The sequence below is a fragment of the Artibeus jamaicensis genome, unplaced genomic scaffold, assembly GCF_021234435.1.
Source record: "Artibeus jamaicensis isolate MK-2021 breed Jamaican fruit bat unplaced genomic scaffold, CSHL_Jam_final scaffold_369, whole genome shotgun sequence".
Classification (NCBI taxonomy): domain Eukaryota; kingdom Metazoa; phylum Chordata; class Mammalia; order Chiroptera; family Phyllostomidae; genus Artibeus; species Artibeus jamaicensis.
Window position 1 is genome coordinate 11,791,711 of NW_026522042.1, and position 17,236 is coordinate 11,808,946.

Consider the following 17,236-nt stretch of genomic DNA (forward strand, 5'->3'; position numbering starts at 1 on the left):
TGGATCAAATAACTTCCTAACTTTAGAAGCTTCACGCAGAGTAATTTTTCCTGGGGCATATTGCTCCCAAAATCAGTATGTGTTGCTGCGTATTGATAAGACTTCTTAAGCCTGACACAGATTTCTATCTCTCTTTTTTAGTCAGCCAACAGTCCCCCCCCCAAGCACACTATAAGTCCGACAGAAGGTGATACACACAACTTCCTTGCTTGAAAATTTGATATTCCTTGTTTTGAAAATAACTCTCAAGCTTTGACAAACTGTTTACATTCCATTAAAAAAACACACACAATCGTTCATTAAACTTGGCTTTGTACTTGAGAAGCCCACCAATAAGAATTAAAAGGGAAGGGTCAGGATAGTCCACAGATGTGATCTATTTTCCACATTTGGACAGGCCTCTGGCACACAGAAATGCCTTCTAATGTAATAGCTATAATGAAACAAATGTAATGTAATAAAATGAAAAAATTCATTTTATCTGTGTTGCCCTGTTTCTTAGGCTCTATCTGCTTAGTGCTCAAAGGGCTAGGGGATTACAGAAACTGGACCAGAAATCACTGCATTTCCCTGGGCCTTCAATGTCGTGTGTCAGAATGGTCACTGGACTTCCCACCAGTCTGTCGATTGGTCCAGATTCTGACCTCCCTATTCCTGGGATTTAAACTGCACTGAAGGTAAGAGCTCAACAGCACTCTGAGACAATGTGGGCACGTGCTGTGCAAACAACCCCTGCTCAGAATTCAGGAGCACCTCACCCATAGCCTAAGAAAGTCTCTAACACCAAACAACTTATAGGTTGGAGGTAAACCATGCTTCCGGTCACTCTGGGGAAGCAGGTGCATGATTCACTACCATCCGTGTGAACTACACAGAGCAAACCTGTTCCAAAGGCGAATCCCAAACCCCTTTAACCTGCAGGTGTCTCTGAAACACAGCTGTCTCAGACTTGAAAATGTAGGCTGTTCTGACTCCTTCCTCTCACCTCTCTCTTTCTGTAAACCTAGAACTATGCTCAAATCAGAAGGTTATTTACATTAATATTTTTTCAAAACAGAGACTAGAGGGACAAGATGGCTGTGAATGGGTAAGGAAAAGAAAGAGTGGAAGGACTTACCTAATGTGACTGAGTCTGTGATGGAGTTCCGGAAACCTGGAGGATATTTCTCAGGGGCAGTTCCCGACCTGGGCGTGTGCTGCACGCAGAAACCCCTCCTGGAGACATTGTAACAGTGAGCGATGGTGCATGGTTGCCTGTTAGAAGGTAGTGAGGAGGAGGTGGATGCCAGAAACGGAATCTCCACACCCAGTCTTTAAGAGTTAGGCTTACTGATGTTAGGATTGCGTGTTCTTCTAGGGTTCTGAGCCTGTTCTCAGAGGAAGCTTCTCAGGGGTCCTTATAATCAGTGAATACCTGTTGAGCCTCTCCTACATGTCGGAAATTGAAGATACAGAGATGAACAAGGTGAGATCCAAGGTCTTTAGTGTCAAGAATTTCACTGAAGAGTGAGGGCGGGTCCATAAGGCAGTATGAGAATTGCTAAAATGGACATACACGGAATGTTCTGGGGCCATAGAAAAGAAGTATCTAGATTAGACTTGGAGTCAGTGAAGACTTGAGCTGAGTGTAGAAGAGTGACTTAAAATAGGCAAGGGAAAGGGCGGGCCTTGAGGCAATAGGGAGTAGGTGGGTAAAGTCATGGCGGCATGACCCTCTGTGCCCCGGTTGAAGAAGGGCAGTGAATCCCAACAGCTCATGTGGAACAGTGGCCAGAAATGAGGCCAAAATGTTAGAGTGGGCAGGCTACTGGCTTAAGGGATGACCCAAGGACATGAACTCTCTCTGGAACACTACAGTCAGGCTCCTCACAGCCTCTCGTATCCCACTGCTGGTGACCACTGGTGCTTGGTAATAGTCACTCCTACAAGACAAAGGGAGAGATGAACATGAAGTTGACTAATGTTATAGGATGACAGACTGCAGACTGATGTTTCACTGTCATTTTTATTGTACTGTATATCTCAATTCCACCCTGAGGAATATATTTGACAGGAAATAAAAGCTCATGTGATGATGAATGTACAAAATTTATGCCTCGTGAAGATGATAAATGAGTATGTATGGGAGAATTCTTAAACCAGACATTTTTAGAAACATGTACTTGAGATTCTTGGGATGAAGAGTTATTATTTATCTTATCATAGGTTTAATTTTTCCGTGGGCTCTGCATATTCTTTGCATGCCTTTAGAGCACAGAACACTGTACTTGAACCCAATATCCTTAGCCAGAATATAAATGTTATACGAACTGAGAGTGTTTTTTTTGGATAAGAGAAGGCTGGGGAAACATGTTGGAAAAAGGGCTTGTTACCAGGGGAATCATTGTTAGTTGTCAGGAGACTAGGAGGTCCCTAAGGGCTGAGTACAATCTCCATCCATCTTGTTCACCCTGTGAGTCCAGGGCCTAGCAGATGGCCTCCCAAGAGCAGATACTTTAATAGGAACTGCTGGTGGCTGAAAGGATAGATGAGGAAGGCATGGGCAGAAACCTTTGGGATAGCTGCTGCCAACTCTACAGAGCTGGCAGTCTCAGCAGAAGTGGCAGGAGGCAGCTTCGTGGTGCTCAGAGCAGCACAGTTCCGAGTCCGAGCTCTGACACTGGGCCCTGGCATCTGCTTCCTGTCTCTGTCATTTCACAGCCTGGTGTGGGCAAGCAAGTCACCTCCTGGTCCTAGGTTTCCTCATCAGCAAATGAGGGATGTTAACAGATACAAAAATAATGTTCATATCATATGTTTGTGAGCATGAAGTGATATAAATGCATCACTTCATGGGTTTGTGAGAAACACAGCATTCAATGTATATACATACATATATAAAATCAGCACACACACACGTACACAAAATCAGTTGTATCAGCATCTGGAACACGGAATTCACTAAAATGCCAGGTGCCTTTCCTGTTCCGTACTTAGACTCTTGAGTACTAATAGCAAGAGAAAAGGAAAGGTAAGATAGGGAAATATGACACGATTTTCCATCTTTTTTTACCCTCTCTCACTCTGAGTAAGGAGGAATTGAATGGGAACCATGAAAAAATGATTGTTGTTGAATCCAACAAGTCCAATGAACCCACACAACTCTGAAAAGTTCGCATGCCCAACACCACACACTAGCGTGAGCTTTCAGCTTGGTCAGGTGGGTGGCTGCACAGTTGAACTCACAAGGACAGGAAATGGAAGCAAGATAAAGAGGTGGCTGATTTTCAACACATATGAGGATCTGAAAATACTTGCTCACCTAAACACTCATCTTTTCCTCCGCACTCATCCTTGAAGAGAGGAAAAGAAAGGCCAAGGGCCCAAAACTTGGAGCAGAAGCTGACGCGTGCATTCCTCTCGGGGCTGAATGGTGGGTGCATGGGCAGACTTGTCCTGCTGAAAACATCATCCTCACAGCACCAGGATTCCGGGAATTGCTCACCCTCGCTGCGAACGGGAGCAGCCCTCGCCCAGCCCTCATCCCACCCAGCTCACTTCGCTGTCCTGGGAGCCTGGCTCCCCGGGCAGAAGTAACGAGGCGGGGAGTCGGGCTTGCTGACAAATCTCGATTCTTGGAATTGTTTGGCAGGTGGATTTGCCGAACTCATTTCCCCGAAATTAAAAATAAGATGAGAAAAGAGGCGCAACTGCGATGCCTGACATTTCCTCGATTTTATAGGCAGGCCCCACTCAGTGTGGCGGCCGGTGCCTCTCTCCTGGCGGTGCCGCCAGGAGAGCTGAGCGCCTTCCCAAGCGCAGCAGGTCCTCTCTGTATGTGCCCTGCACGCTGGGGGCGTCTCCCGAACGCCCAGTCCATCCCTTTCCACTGAATATGAAAATGCGTTTGGGAGAATTGGGGAACATCTTCATTTTCAAAAGACGGATTTGTTACAAGGTTCAATTACGAGGTTATCTCATCCCCTTTCCCAGTGGTTGGCGTTGGAATGAACATAGGGGCATGTGCTAGAGCCTCTGTCTTCACCACTTAAAAGACGCAGCCGTCTAATAGCCTCAAGGGAGTCCGCTGTGGCTCCGGATGGATGGGAGGCCGCGGGAGGCTGAGCCCGCTCGGGTGCTGAAGCTGCTGGAGTAGCCTCCAGTGCATCCTGCCTGAGAATCCCTTCCCATGAAACCCGACAAATGTGTTTGATTTCGAGCCATTTGAGTTTTCCTAGTTACTGCTAAAACACCTTTAAAATACAGAAATCTACCCAAACATACCGTTGTCCCTTGACATTGCTATGTTTTTATGTCAATATATGGAATCAGCTTCGCAAGGAACGCAGAGTTTTTGAATGAATGAATGAATGCTGGTCTAATCATCAAATTTTATTTGTTAATTTCTGTAACAAAATTAACGTTACAAAGTGGACACATGGAGTGTCCACTTTGGGTCTAGCATTATGCTCGACAGGAAGGGTAAACACATAAGTAGCCACTGCCCTCAAATTGCTCATATCTGCCAGAAGATACAGATATAGAAAAAGAACATGGAAATACCACATAATAAATGTGATAATAGAGCTACTCAAACAGTCCTGTGTTCCAGAAAATGAATACTACAGAGCCGTGTCTTACAAGATAACTGGGAGTTAAGCCAAGTAGAGAGGGAACAAAGAAGCATTCCAGGGATTAAAGAGATCGCTAACCACGGCAGGGGGTCCATCACTCAGACTATGACGTAAGTGATGACCCTGAGAGCTGTCCAATGCAGCGCCTGTCCTACTGTGCACAGCAGCCTTCAATAAAGACAGAGGGAAGTCGAAAATGGTGTGAAGATGCCAACTACCAACTGTCATTTTTGCAGACAAGTCCTCCCAGGAGAAAAGGTTGGAGAGGCATTCAGAAACATACATTCTTCTTATAGAGTCACCTTACATACCATATTAAGGAAAATGAACTTGATCCCATAGGTTAGTATCTCTCCTAAAATATGAGCATCAGCACCACTCAGAGATCGATTTCATGAGCCTGGAGTGAGCCAGGTACTTGCGTCTTTAACCTGATCTGCCGTAGATTCTTCAACCTCCTAAAATTGAAGAAAGAGCAGTGAAGATGATGTGATGTGGTGTCACTGAAGGAGGTCAGTCAGTGGAGTGACACAGTCAAATTGGTTTCAGAAACAGACTCTTCTGGCTGCTCTTTGAGGAGTGGATTGGGAGCTGGCTGAGTGGAGGCAGTTAGGAAATGTAATTCGGATGAAATGTGAGGAGCCAAGGGCGGCTGGGGTGGGGAGGAAGCCAAAGATTTGTTCAGCTCCCTTGGCAGGCCCAATGGCCTCACTGCCAGAGGAGCACTGTGACCTTCCTTATCTTCTGGGTGGAGAGTCTTATTTAGGAAACTCTTTACAAGTGGGCAGAGAATGCCAGAAGCCTGGGTGACATCTTTTGAAATTGTTGCAGCAACTGAGTTCATGGTTCCCACTGAGGACGTGTCTGCTCAGGAGTTGAGGCTGAGAGGTCACTAAGAATTGCGTTCCCAGGCACCCTCAGGCCCCCATGGACCAAGGAGACACAAGTCACATGTATGACCCAAAATATTTGCACAATACTCTTTCAAATGCCAACTGGGGATAGCACAAACTGAGTAGTTAAGTATTTTGAAGACCAGAGGCACCAGGCAAAGAAACAAAGGGAAATGGGGAGATATTAAGAGTAGTGAAACCCATAGTTTTCATCAGAACTTCCATCCCCCACTCCCCACCCCCTCACCCAGGAGTCTGGTCAACCGGTTTGAGGAGATGAATGAGCTCATTCGGTCATCCAAAATCAAGTGTTTAAACACAGCTTTGTCATGTGCTAACTGCATGATTTCAGGGAAGTTAACTAATCTTTCCCTTCCTCAGTTTCCTCATCTGTAAAATGGGAATAGTAATTGAGCCACCTCGGAGGATGGCTATAAGTAGTAAATGGATTTTGCCTTTGTAAAGCTCTTAGAGGAATGCAAGCATGTTGTGTAACAGCAGTGCAAGAATTAGCGAGCCCTTGGAAGTGCTTCTTAAATTTAATTTTTATAAAATATATTTAACAATCATATTTAAGACAAATTAAATTTGAATTTGGATAGAATGCACCCACTATATTTGTAATGAGCGCCTAGGGCCTGGGTTGAGCCCGGGTCTCTGCATTCCAGCCTCCCTTTCCTGCTGGGGTGGATGCCAAGGCTCACAGGTGCTAGCGCCACAGAGCACTTTATGACTAGACCACCGGTTTATCATAAAAGGATATAACTCAGGAACAGTCAGATGGGAGAAATGCATATAGCATCGTATGTAGGAGTGGAGCACACAGCTTCCATGCCATCTCTGGGTGTCCACTCTTCCCAGACCTCTGAACTCTGTGCTTTGGGTTTTTAAGGAGACTTCATTACATAGTCACAGTTAATATAATCATTGGCCATTGATGATTGATTCAGCCTTCAGGTGCTTTTTCCTCCACTAAGGTCAGAGGTGAGACTGGAAGTTCTAACCCTTTAATCGTATGGTTGGTTCTCCTGGCAACCAGCCCAGCCTTGGGTGGGGTTCAAAGGTCACCTTATAAACAAACATAACAAGAGACATCTTTTGTTTTGCTCACAATATTTGGGACATTCCAAGGGTTTTATGACTTCCTGTAGGAAATGGGACTAAAACCAAATATATATTTGTTATTATAAATGAAAATATCTTGCTGGCCAAGTTGTTTTTGAAAGCAGCTGCACCATTTTGCATTCCCACCAGCAATGCACAAGGGACCAATTTCTCCACATACTCTCCAAACTTGTTTTATTCTGTAGTTTTTATTAAAGCCATCCTAGTGTGTAGAAAGTGGTCTAATAATTCTCGTTTTACCTTTGGAATCACTACACATTTGTTCTTGAAGTTCCATTATATAGGATGACTGTCCTTTTCCTGACACAGGAGTTTCTGGGGACCTGGACCCGGTGACCTTTTTGACATGTTGATACAGTCATCCTCTGGTGAGATTACATTTCAGAAATTATTACAGTGTATGTTGTGAGCAGGGACAAACTTCTTTTTAACTTCTGGTGTTTGCTTCCACATAGAGAAACCTCAGGTTACTTAGCACTCCTAAGCCTATACCCTCTTAGACATAATTGATGAGTGAGCTTGAATGGAAGGAGGAGGTGTGGGTCACTGAGATTCTTCATTTGCTTTTCTCCTTAGGAGCTCACAGCCCGTGAAGAGTCAGTCTTGGCCCTGCTCCTCTAGAAAGGGCCATATTGCTGCCTATAGGGACTTCTCCCCCAGTCCCATGCTGACTGTAAGTTTGCCTAGTCTTAGGGCTCTGTGCAAGAAATCCCACATCCATGCAGATGTAAGCCAGGTTTTCTTAAAGAACTTCTTCAACAAAGGAGTTAATTTGGTCTGTATCTGCTGATATTTTTGTCTTATCTCAATTATTTTAAAACTTAGGTTGGAAAATTGGATGTCTTTATGTATCCATTATTTGAACACATCTTTATAAATATAATTCATATCATCATATTAATTTTATTTTATGGTTAACCTGATTTTGCTATAATATGACAATATATGCATTTGTTGAATATATTGTATGGGTATGAGAAATCCACCTTACTGGTTGATACCATTGAATAGAGAATTGATTGCTAAGTATTTATGCTGTTTGGTTAATACATTTAGTAACATATTATCAAAAGATGGATCAGGTTTGAACTTTGTACAATTATTACAGTTATTATTATTTAATTTTATAGAACTATTTTTGTAGGATTGGAGAAATAGCCTGGAATGAGATTTTTCTTCTCTAAAATCACAATGTTGCTTTTCTCAGGAAAAGGGGAAAGGTTTACAGGAACAAGTATAAAGAACAAAAACTAAGGGGGTGGAAATGGGAGGGAGGTGGGGAGCACTGGGGGAGTGGGATGGGATGGGATTAAAAAACAGAAAACTGTACATCAACAACAATTAAAATAAATAAATAAATAAATAAATGTTGCTTTTCTGAAATAAAATATAGAGTATGAAAAATATTGAAAAATAAAAGAGTTTACAAGATTTGTAGGCAAGGAGAGAAAATTTTGAAGGGAGAAGTGCGTTTGATTACATCTTTCAATTACTCAGTTAAAACTGATCTTTCATAATATTAATTGTCAAAACTATTATAATTTTATAGGAACTGTTTGTTCATTCATTTCTTTATATCTTTATTTCTCCTATTACCCCTAATTATGCTTTTCTGGTCCTCTTATGATCCTTCCAAGTTCTTTTCTATTGTGATAGAATCTTAACTTAACAAAGAAAATTTATTTTGTGGACCAGCTACTTCAACCTTTTTCATCTCATGACACATGTAAACTAATTACTAAAATTCTGCAGTACATAAAAAAATACATTTTTTGCCAATCCTTTAACCAAGCTGAAAAAGGGATTCAGCTGCCTGTTGTTGCAAAAGCCAAACTCAAGAGGCAGGTGCTGCTGCAAAAGGAAAGAGATTTCATTCAGTTACTGCACAGTCTGGGAGAATGGCGGACTCCCGTCTCAAAGTCCATCTCCCCTCTTTCCCATGGCAGAAGTCCAACCGTCCTCAGGAAGGCCAAGATTAAAGCCAGTGTCCAGATTTCCTGCTCCACTTTAAAGTTCAGTCCTTTGGAGCCTGCGGGCGGTTGCTAAGTGGTTTTAGTCCCCATCCCTGCAGCTTAGTTTATTCCTGGCTGCTGTTCCCTTTAGAATCCCTTTTGAACCCTGTGTGTGTAGCCTGCATGGCCGTGGGCCATGCAGCTGCTGGATGGATCCAACAGGGTTGGATGCTTCTAGGAGAGAGAGAATGAGAAGGTGGGCAAGAGTGAGCAAGAGGCTCCCCCCTGGAGGCCATGGGTTACTGGTTGCTGAGGCCACGTGGCCTGTGGAAGAAACAGGCCCATGTCCCATGGGAATGTAAGTCACGAGCAAGGGACATCTGGAGAGCTTCTTTGTTCATCTGGGATTATATTAGCTTGGGTGTGGGACAGACCAAATGCTTTTTCCAAAAAATCAACTCCCCAAATTTTTGCATGCTTTGAATGGGTCCACCTCACTACCGATCCCTTCCTTTCCCAGGCTAGACTGAGAGGTCTCTTTGGTCAGCACCACCCACTGTGCCATTTTGATTTTTATGGTCCCACCCTCAATCTGGTCCTGGAAGTGGGAGGAAGGGCTTTTTTCTCATCCGATTATCTTGCTAGCTTCTCCTGTACTCGGTGTAAGAACATCCCTCTGGCACCATCTTTGCCAAAGGAGGAGACACCCCAATGCTCCAGGTAGACTTTTTTGGTAAAAATCTGGCAAAAATAGATATATTTTTTGATTCTTTCACCCTGGATGGCCATTGTTCTGTTGGCTGTTGTCACTTTATTTGACAACCTAAGGGAAAAGAAGTCAATGCACCTGACAAAATAAATAGTCAGGTATTGCAGGTTTGAAAAACTTCCTTTGGTGCACTTGTTGAAAATTACTGCTCTAGACAGATCATTAATGATGGTTATGTGCTTCAGTATATCCAGATCATCAGGTATGTTACTCTGAATTTTCCTTAAAAACTTTAAGTTTACCCTTCTAAACAAATAAACATTTTCAGAGCCAGTCTGAATATGTGTGCCCCATATAATTTTTCACAATGAATATCTGAAGCATAAGATTAAAAAATTTTGTTCCAGAAACACTGTTGGTCTAGGAATTAATTCTAGACAAAACAAAAACACAACAACAAGAACTTTATTTAGAGTTGTGTATACCTATGGAATCTAATCTATCATTATTAACAGAATATTCATGGCCATGCCTGGGTAGCTCACTTGGTTGGAGCCTTGTCCTGTGCACGGGGATTGCAGGGTTGATCGCCAGTCAGGGCACATGCAAGAAGCTACCAATGAATACATAAATAAGTGGAACAATGAAGTGATGGTGTTTTCTTCTCTTTCTCCCTTCCTCTCTCTCTCAAAAAAAATTTTAAAAGAGTACACATGGTTATTAATCATACTTTATTATTTATTGAGCAGTTTCAATGTTATTTTATAAGGCTTTAAAAATTATTTTATCAGTATATGAAATTATAACCACTTTAATAAGTTTATAGTAAGGATTTCTTGAATTAATACAAGTACTTAGAACATTGTTCAGATATTATTATTATTTTTTATTATAGTCTAAGCTTTGGGGTGTAGATTATGTTATTTTTATTTAATGTTGAGGTTACCAGTGTGATGTGAGCCTCAGTTCTAACCCAGACCAAGCAGCCAGATGAGTGGATACTCAGCTCAGGCTGCCATAACCAAACAGGATGAATGGCTTATACAACAGATATTATTTTCTCATAGTTTTGGTGGCTGGACATTCAAGATCGGGGTGCCACATGGTCAATTTCTGATGAGACCTTTCTCCCTAGCTTGTAGATGTCTATCTTCTTGCTCTGTGGCCTCATGCCATCTTCTTTGTTGAGAGTTCCAGGGGAGAGAAAAGCAAGCTCCCTGCTGTCTCTTCTCGTCAGGGCGCCAGTCTCATCAGAGCAGGGCTCATGCCCATGAACTCACCTAGACGTAATTGTCTACCAAAGGCTTTGCATCCCAATGTTATCAACTGAGGGTTCGTGCCTCAACATGAGTTTTATGGGGGGCACAATTCAGCCCACATCAATGCCTCTGGGCAACATGTATTTTATCTGAGCTGAATTTCTCACTTTGTAAAGTGTGGATTAGAACACAACTGAGTCATTGTGATATTTAAATGATGGTTTTCCCCTTCTGCTTGTTTTTATTATTTTGTGAGGATTTCTCCCTATACAGACATGTATGACTTGTGTTATAAGAAAAATAACAAAAAGACACAAGCTCCTAAGAGGAAAGGAAGTGACTCTCTTTCTTTGTTCTGCCTGTGTTTTGTTTTTTAAAATCCTTCCTAATGTACCCTCAGCTTTCTAGCCAGGTCTGTCCAACTCTGGCTCTGCTTTACTCCCCCATATAATAATGTATCTTCAGTCAAATCAGACTTCTCTTTGCCTCCATGCTTTATGTCCATTTGTCTGGCATGTGCTACTGAACCAAAACTAGCTGATGAAATTTAACCTCAATAAAAACTTTATCTACACCTCCCTCTAGACATAAATTCTTTCCTTGGGGCTTCAACAGAACTGTGGCACATTCATGTAAGTATTTTTCATCTGCTTTGCATTACAGCCAATTATACGCAATCATAGCTCTTGTCTCTATCAGTGGAGAGCTCCGGAGTAAAGAGGAACCAGATTATCTTCCATAAAATTTAGCACATAGCAACAATTCATCTCATAAATGAGTTGAAACAACTGAAAGGATGGGTGCTGGACTGAAAATTTTCTTTGTATTTTTAATGCACAAAGAGATAGTCATATTGATTATAATGAAGAAAAGACCACAAAGGGAATGGCTTATTCAAGTACTCAAGAAGCAGTAATTACACACACAAAGTTGATTTTTAATTTAAAATATAGTCAAATACTCATTAAATTCCCTGAAGATCAGTGTGAGGCCACTCTTCCTAAGCTTAGGCTGCTACTGCACAGACTTGGATACAATAAGAAGTTTACAAATCCCCAGTACTTAGGAGTTTGCCGAAAACTTCCACATGTATGATCACGTTTGGCCATCGCACCGGCCGGTGAGATGAACAGAGGAATTCATTTAAAATCAGCTCTACAGAAGGGGAGGAGGGAATAGGTGAAAGAGGGTATGGGGGGATAAGTGGTAATGGAAAAAAGAAATCAATAAAATGCACTTACAAGTCAGCACTGTAGAATAAATATCCAACTCCAAAAAGATGTGATTGTCCCAGGTCCCAAGCTAGTACACCATGAAGCCAGGACTCAGCTTCTAACCATCTTGCTACTGGTCCACTCTCTGTAAAACATGTCTCCTACCTCACACCAAGTCCTACAATCAATTTCAAAACCTGTATCTTTTAGGAAATCAGACTAGTGTCTCCTACCACCCTCCTCCCCTTAATCAGGACATGAGCTTGGCTACACTCAGAGCTTTCACTGATTGAGCCTTCAGTGGAACAAATTCTTATTTGATTGCAAATCACTCAGGGAAAACCCTAATGTGACTAAGCCAATTCTTATTTTTATTCCTGCTGGGTTTTTAATTTTTATTTTTTTATTACAGTTGGCCCTTTGAATCCTCAGGTTCTGGACCTGTGGATTCAACCAAACTTGGATGGAAAATATCTGGAATAAAAATGTTACATTATTCCTGACATGTACTATACATAGTTATGTCTAAAATGGTTGTGTCTGTACTAAACATGAACCAATTTTTTTCCTGTCATTGTTCCCCAAATAATACAGTATAATATAAAGCATTGTGCATTTATTCTTACATGTTTAAACTTCAGTCTCTTTCAAAGTGCTCTCCATTTGACTCAATACACCTATCGAGATGTCTTTTCCACTGCTCAAAACAATTTTGAACTCATTGATTTTGATGCCTTTTAGTGCTTCTGCTGTTTTTTTGTTTCACCTCTTCTACATCAGCAAAATGTTGCTCTTTAAGGACTTTTTTCATCTAGGAAAACAAAATTCCCTGGATGAGATCAGATGAGTAGGGAGGTGGGGCATGGGGGTCATGCTGTTTTTGGTCATAAACTGCTGCACACTGAGCTCTGTGTGGGCAGGTGCGCTTCCTAATCACCCATCATGAAATGGGCGAACGCGTTGAAAGAGTCCTCACAAAATTCACTGACCCCCAGCAGGTGCACTGATACAGATGTGTCCCTTGAACACTCACCTTGTGGGGAAAGCCTGTATCACAAGGGACCTGCCCTCCAGAAGACAATTCCAGATTTTGGTGGGGTTCCCCTTGTGCATTGTATTAGGTACTATAAGTTACGTAGAGATGATGTAAGGTATACAAGAGGATGCATATAGGTTATGTGCAAGTACAGTATTTGCCATTTTGTATATGGGACTTGAGCATCCTCAAATTTCAGTATCCAAGGGCAGTCCTGGGGCCAATCCTCCAAGGACGCCAAAGGATGGCTGTACTTAAACTGTTGCAGTGCATTTACCCAGTGTCCTCGAGTCATAAAAACATACCATCTCCCTATCCATCCTCACTTTATTAAAAAATCTATGAAAGTCAGCTAAACAGCCTTAATTCTACAAAAATTCTAACATTGCTTCTGTGTAGAACACAGTTAAAATGAAGTATGATGTACTACACACTAGTTTATTTCTTATTAAAGTTTAGCAAGATTTGGGCAAAGTGTCTAAATTTCATATACTTATTTTGGTGGCATTTTTTGTTCTTATTTCTATTTATTAGTTTTTATTAAATCATTTTTATTGTCATTCTGTTACAGTTGCCCCATTTTCCTCCTTTGCCCTCCTCTGCCCATCCCACCCCCGTTCCCACAGCCCCTCCCCACACTGTTGTCCATGTTCGTGGGTCATTCATGCATCTTATTTGTCTTTCTTTCCACCTTTATCCCCCTCCCCCACCACCTCTGATCACTTTCAGTCTGTTCCATGTTTCGATGCCTATGTTTCTACTTTGTTTTTTAGTTTATTTTGTTCATTAGATTCCTCTTATAGGTGAAATCATATGGTTTTTTTTTCACTGATTGGCTTGTTTCACTTAGTGTAATATTCTCCAGTTCCATCCATGCTGTTGCAAAAAGTAGGAGCTCCTTCTTTCTTTCTTCTATGTGGTGTTCCCTTGTGTAAATGTACCACAGTTTTTTGATTCACTGTGGTGGGAATGCAGACTGGTGCAGCCACTGTAGAAAACAGTATGGAAGTTCCTTAAAAAACTGAAAATGAAACTGACTTTTGACCCAGCTATTCTGCCACTGGGATTATACCCTAAGAATCCCAAAACACTAATTCAAAAGAATTTACACCCTCCTATGTTCATAGCAGCACAATTTATAAAAGCCAAGTGCATTTCATAGACTCTAAACATTTCCCATTGGTATATTTGCTAATAATTGGCTCATTTGGCACTGGGCTGTTATTTCTCTTTCTTTTTCCTTATAAAATGTTATCCAAGCTTTGAAATAAAAATTACTGCTTATTTAGTAGTGCTAATTATAACCACCATTGAGTAATAACTTTGGTTATATTTCTCCAAGGAAAACTCATCATTATTTAGAATTCTTTTTACCATCCTTAAACTATCCCATTGAAATACACGCAGATGGAATTGATTAGATGATTTCTTCTGGAAGAGAATGTTTCGTTCATTTATACTGCATTGTAATGAAGGCTATGACTGGTTTGATTTCATGTGGTTCTAAGTCTTTATGAGCATGACCCTCTTGGCTCGGAAAGGCTGTGCTAACTTTTAGACGTGCACACTGAGGACAAACAGTCTCATCCGGTAGTTAAAAGGCTTGCTCTGTACTTACAAGGCCTTTGGCTTGGCTTCCTGCCACGATGTCAGTCAGGGCTTGTTTCTCTGGTGGTGGTGCCATGTCAGTGTGCCGTTTATAACCAACAAAGAAAGATGATAAGTGCGGCTTTCTTTAGATGTTAAGATCATAGTTTTCCAGTGAATTCCCTATGAAGTTGTACCTGGCATACTCTGGAGCCAAAGTTCTTAGAGTTCCAAAAGCCGTTTTGGAACGTTTTGGAATGGCCAAAACCAGTGTAATGGTCATTTAGGTGTGAATGAAAACAGGCCTGGCCCATCTGGAGGACATTCTGAATGCTTTGTTGTGTCTGAGTGACTTTAAGAGGCCAAATAAACACCTCAGGAGAGCAGTATGTCATAGAAAGACTGAAAAGTTAGGTTCCAATGATATGGAGCAGGGCAGGTATTGGGAAACAAAGGTAGCTGACCTGGCAAATTGGAAACAAGGTGTCAGGCTGACAGTGAGATAAAGAAGATAACTCTGGATTGATTAACTTCTAATTCTGCTAGTGGAAGGTACTGTCCCTTCCTCACCCAGCTCATTTCCTCCCAAAGGCCGCAGCTGGACCACATCTGCCAAAAGCCTGTTAAACTTACTGTGTCCTTCTAGTGCAATGTCAGGAAGGTCTTTTGCAAACCAGTTGTACCTAGAATGTTAGGGCCTTGGAAATCCCATACTTAACTACATCATTATTCAAAAGGAAAATGAATGGAGGGTTTTGATAAAACGAAACCTTCTTCTAATCACTGTGAAGACTAATGACAGACTGAAATGTGATGACGAACACAGATGTGCACCTGAAGTGAGGGCTGTGTGCACTGTGTTATGTAAACAGACTAATTTCAACAAAGTTAAAAAAACAGAATCACCACTGCCATTTAAGTGGCTTCTTAAGTATGGCAATCTGTATCTATTTTTATAATGCTTTTTGAAAGAGGAAAATGTTTTTACCCTTCATAAATGTCGGAGGCATGAATTTAAGACTTAACCACTAGCACATATAATAATTTCAAGGATGCATGACTGAGGCATGGGTCTGTTACCAAAAATGAGAAAGAGAAAATTGCAGGAACATGTGGAGTTTGGTTAGACTTTGGGGTAGTGTCACAAGCCTTGGAAGGTACTGTAGTGATGAATTTAATCCTTCAAAAGTCATACTTAGATATTGCATTACTAAGATGTTTATTGACTACCAAATAGTGTGTACCTTGCACTGAAAACCTTGGTTGCCATTAGACATGGGTAATATCTAGCGAGATGCACAATAGCCTTCAGTGAACTGTGCCTCTTAGTATTCATGAATATTGTAGAAATGACAGTGTGTGACTCCCCAGGCTAGGTCATTAAAGACATTGCAACATCTGCCTTGACTGGGTCACCTGGGGAAAGCTGGATGCTTATGAGGATATTCATGCAACCCTGGGAGAGGTCCACGTGGTGAGGAACTGTGGCCACCTGCCAACAACCAGCATTAACTTGTGAGCCATGTGAGTGAGCCACCTTGGAAGTGGGTCCTGCAGCCCCACCTCATGCAGGCAACTGCAGTCTTGGCTGATATCTTGACCATAAACTCAGGAGAGACCTAAGTCGGGTCCATTTAGCAGAACTGCTCCCTAATTCCCAAGTCACAGAAACTGTGAGATAATACATATTTCTTGTTTTAAGACACTGAGTATTGGGGTAGTAGTTTATACATCAACATAGAAAATGGTGATCCTATAAGGTTATAATGGAGCTAAAAAATGCCTGTCACTTGGTGATGTTGCAGCCACCATAACAGCATAGTGCAATGCATTGCTTACACATTTGTGGTGATGTTGGTGTGAACACACCTACTATGCTGCTGGCCACACAAAAGCACATTTATGTACAGTGCATAATACTTGATAATGAAAATAAACAACTACTTTACCGGTTTGTGTATTTACTACAGTTTTTATCATTATTTTAGACTGTACTCTTTCTACTTATAAAAAATTGTTTGCTGTAAAACAGTGCACTGTGTTATGCTGATAGCAGCCTCATAGATCATGTTTATTTTGTGTCTTGATTGCATCCTTTCCCTTGTGTTTGATCTAGTCTTGTGTCGTTTTGTACGTTAGTGCTTTAGTGTGTTGTACAGGCTTGTAGCCCAGGAGCAAGAGGCCAGACCACACAACCCAGGGTGGAGCAGGCTACACCACCTCGGTTTGTGTAAGTGTGCTCTGTGATGTTTGCACAATGATGAAATCACCAAAGTAGGCATTTCTCAGAACGACAGGCAGTTCCTTTCATTTAGAAGCACACAACTCTACTTGAATTTTCAGGTCCATTGGGTAAATACCTAAGAATAGCTAGATTGCATAGTAAGACTGTATTTGTAAGAAACTGCTACTTGTCTTCCAAATGGCTTTATCAGTTTTCATTCCCATCAACGAATGAAGATTCTTGTTGTAGGTATCTTCACCAGCGATTGGCATCGTTGGTCATTTGGATGTTTAGCCATTCTAACAGATGTGTTATTCCTAATATCTTTCCTGTCCATTGTGATATTGTTATGATTCATGTCCCCTTTCCATTGTTTTAATCACCAAATTCATTGTTACTATCATTGCATTCAACAAATAAATATCTTAAAATTAAGATCACATTTTATCTTCATTTATTGCTTCTCTGATGCTCTTTCTTTGTTTACATAGATTCAGTCTCTAATCTGTATCATTTTCCTTTTGCCTGGAGAATGTCTTTTAACATTTCTTTGCAGGGAAGGTCTGCTGGTGACAAATTTCCTGTTTTTTGTTTGTCTGAGAAAGTCTTTACTTCTTCTTTATT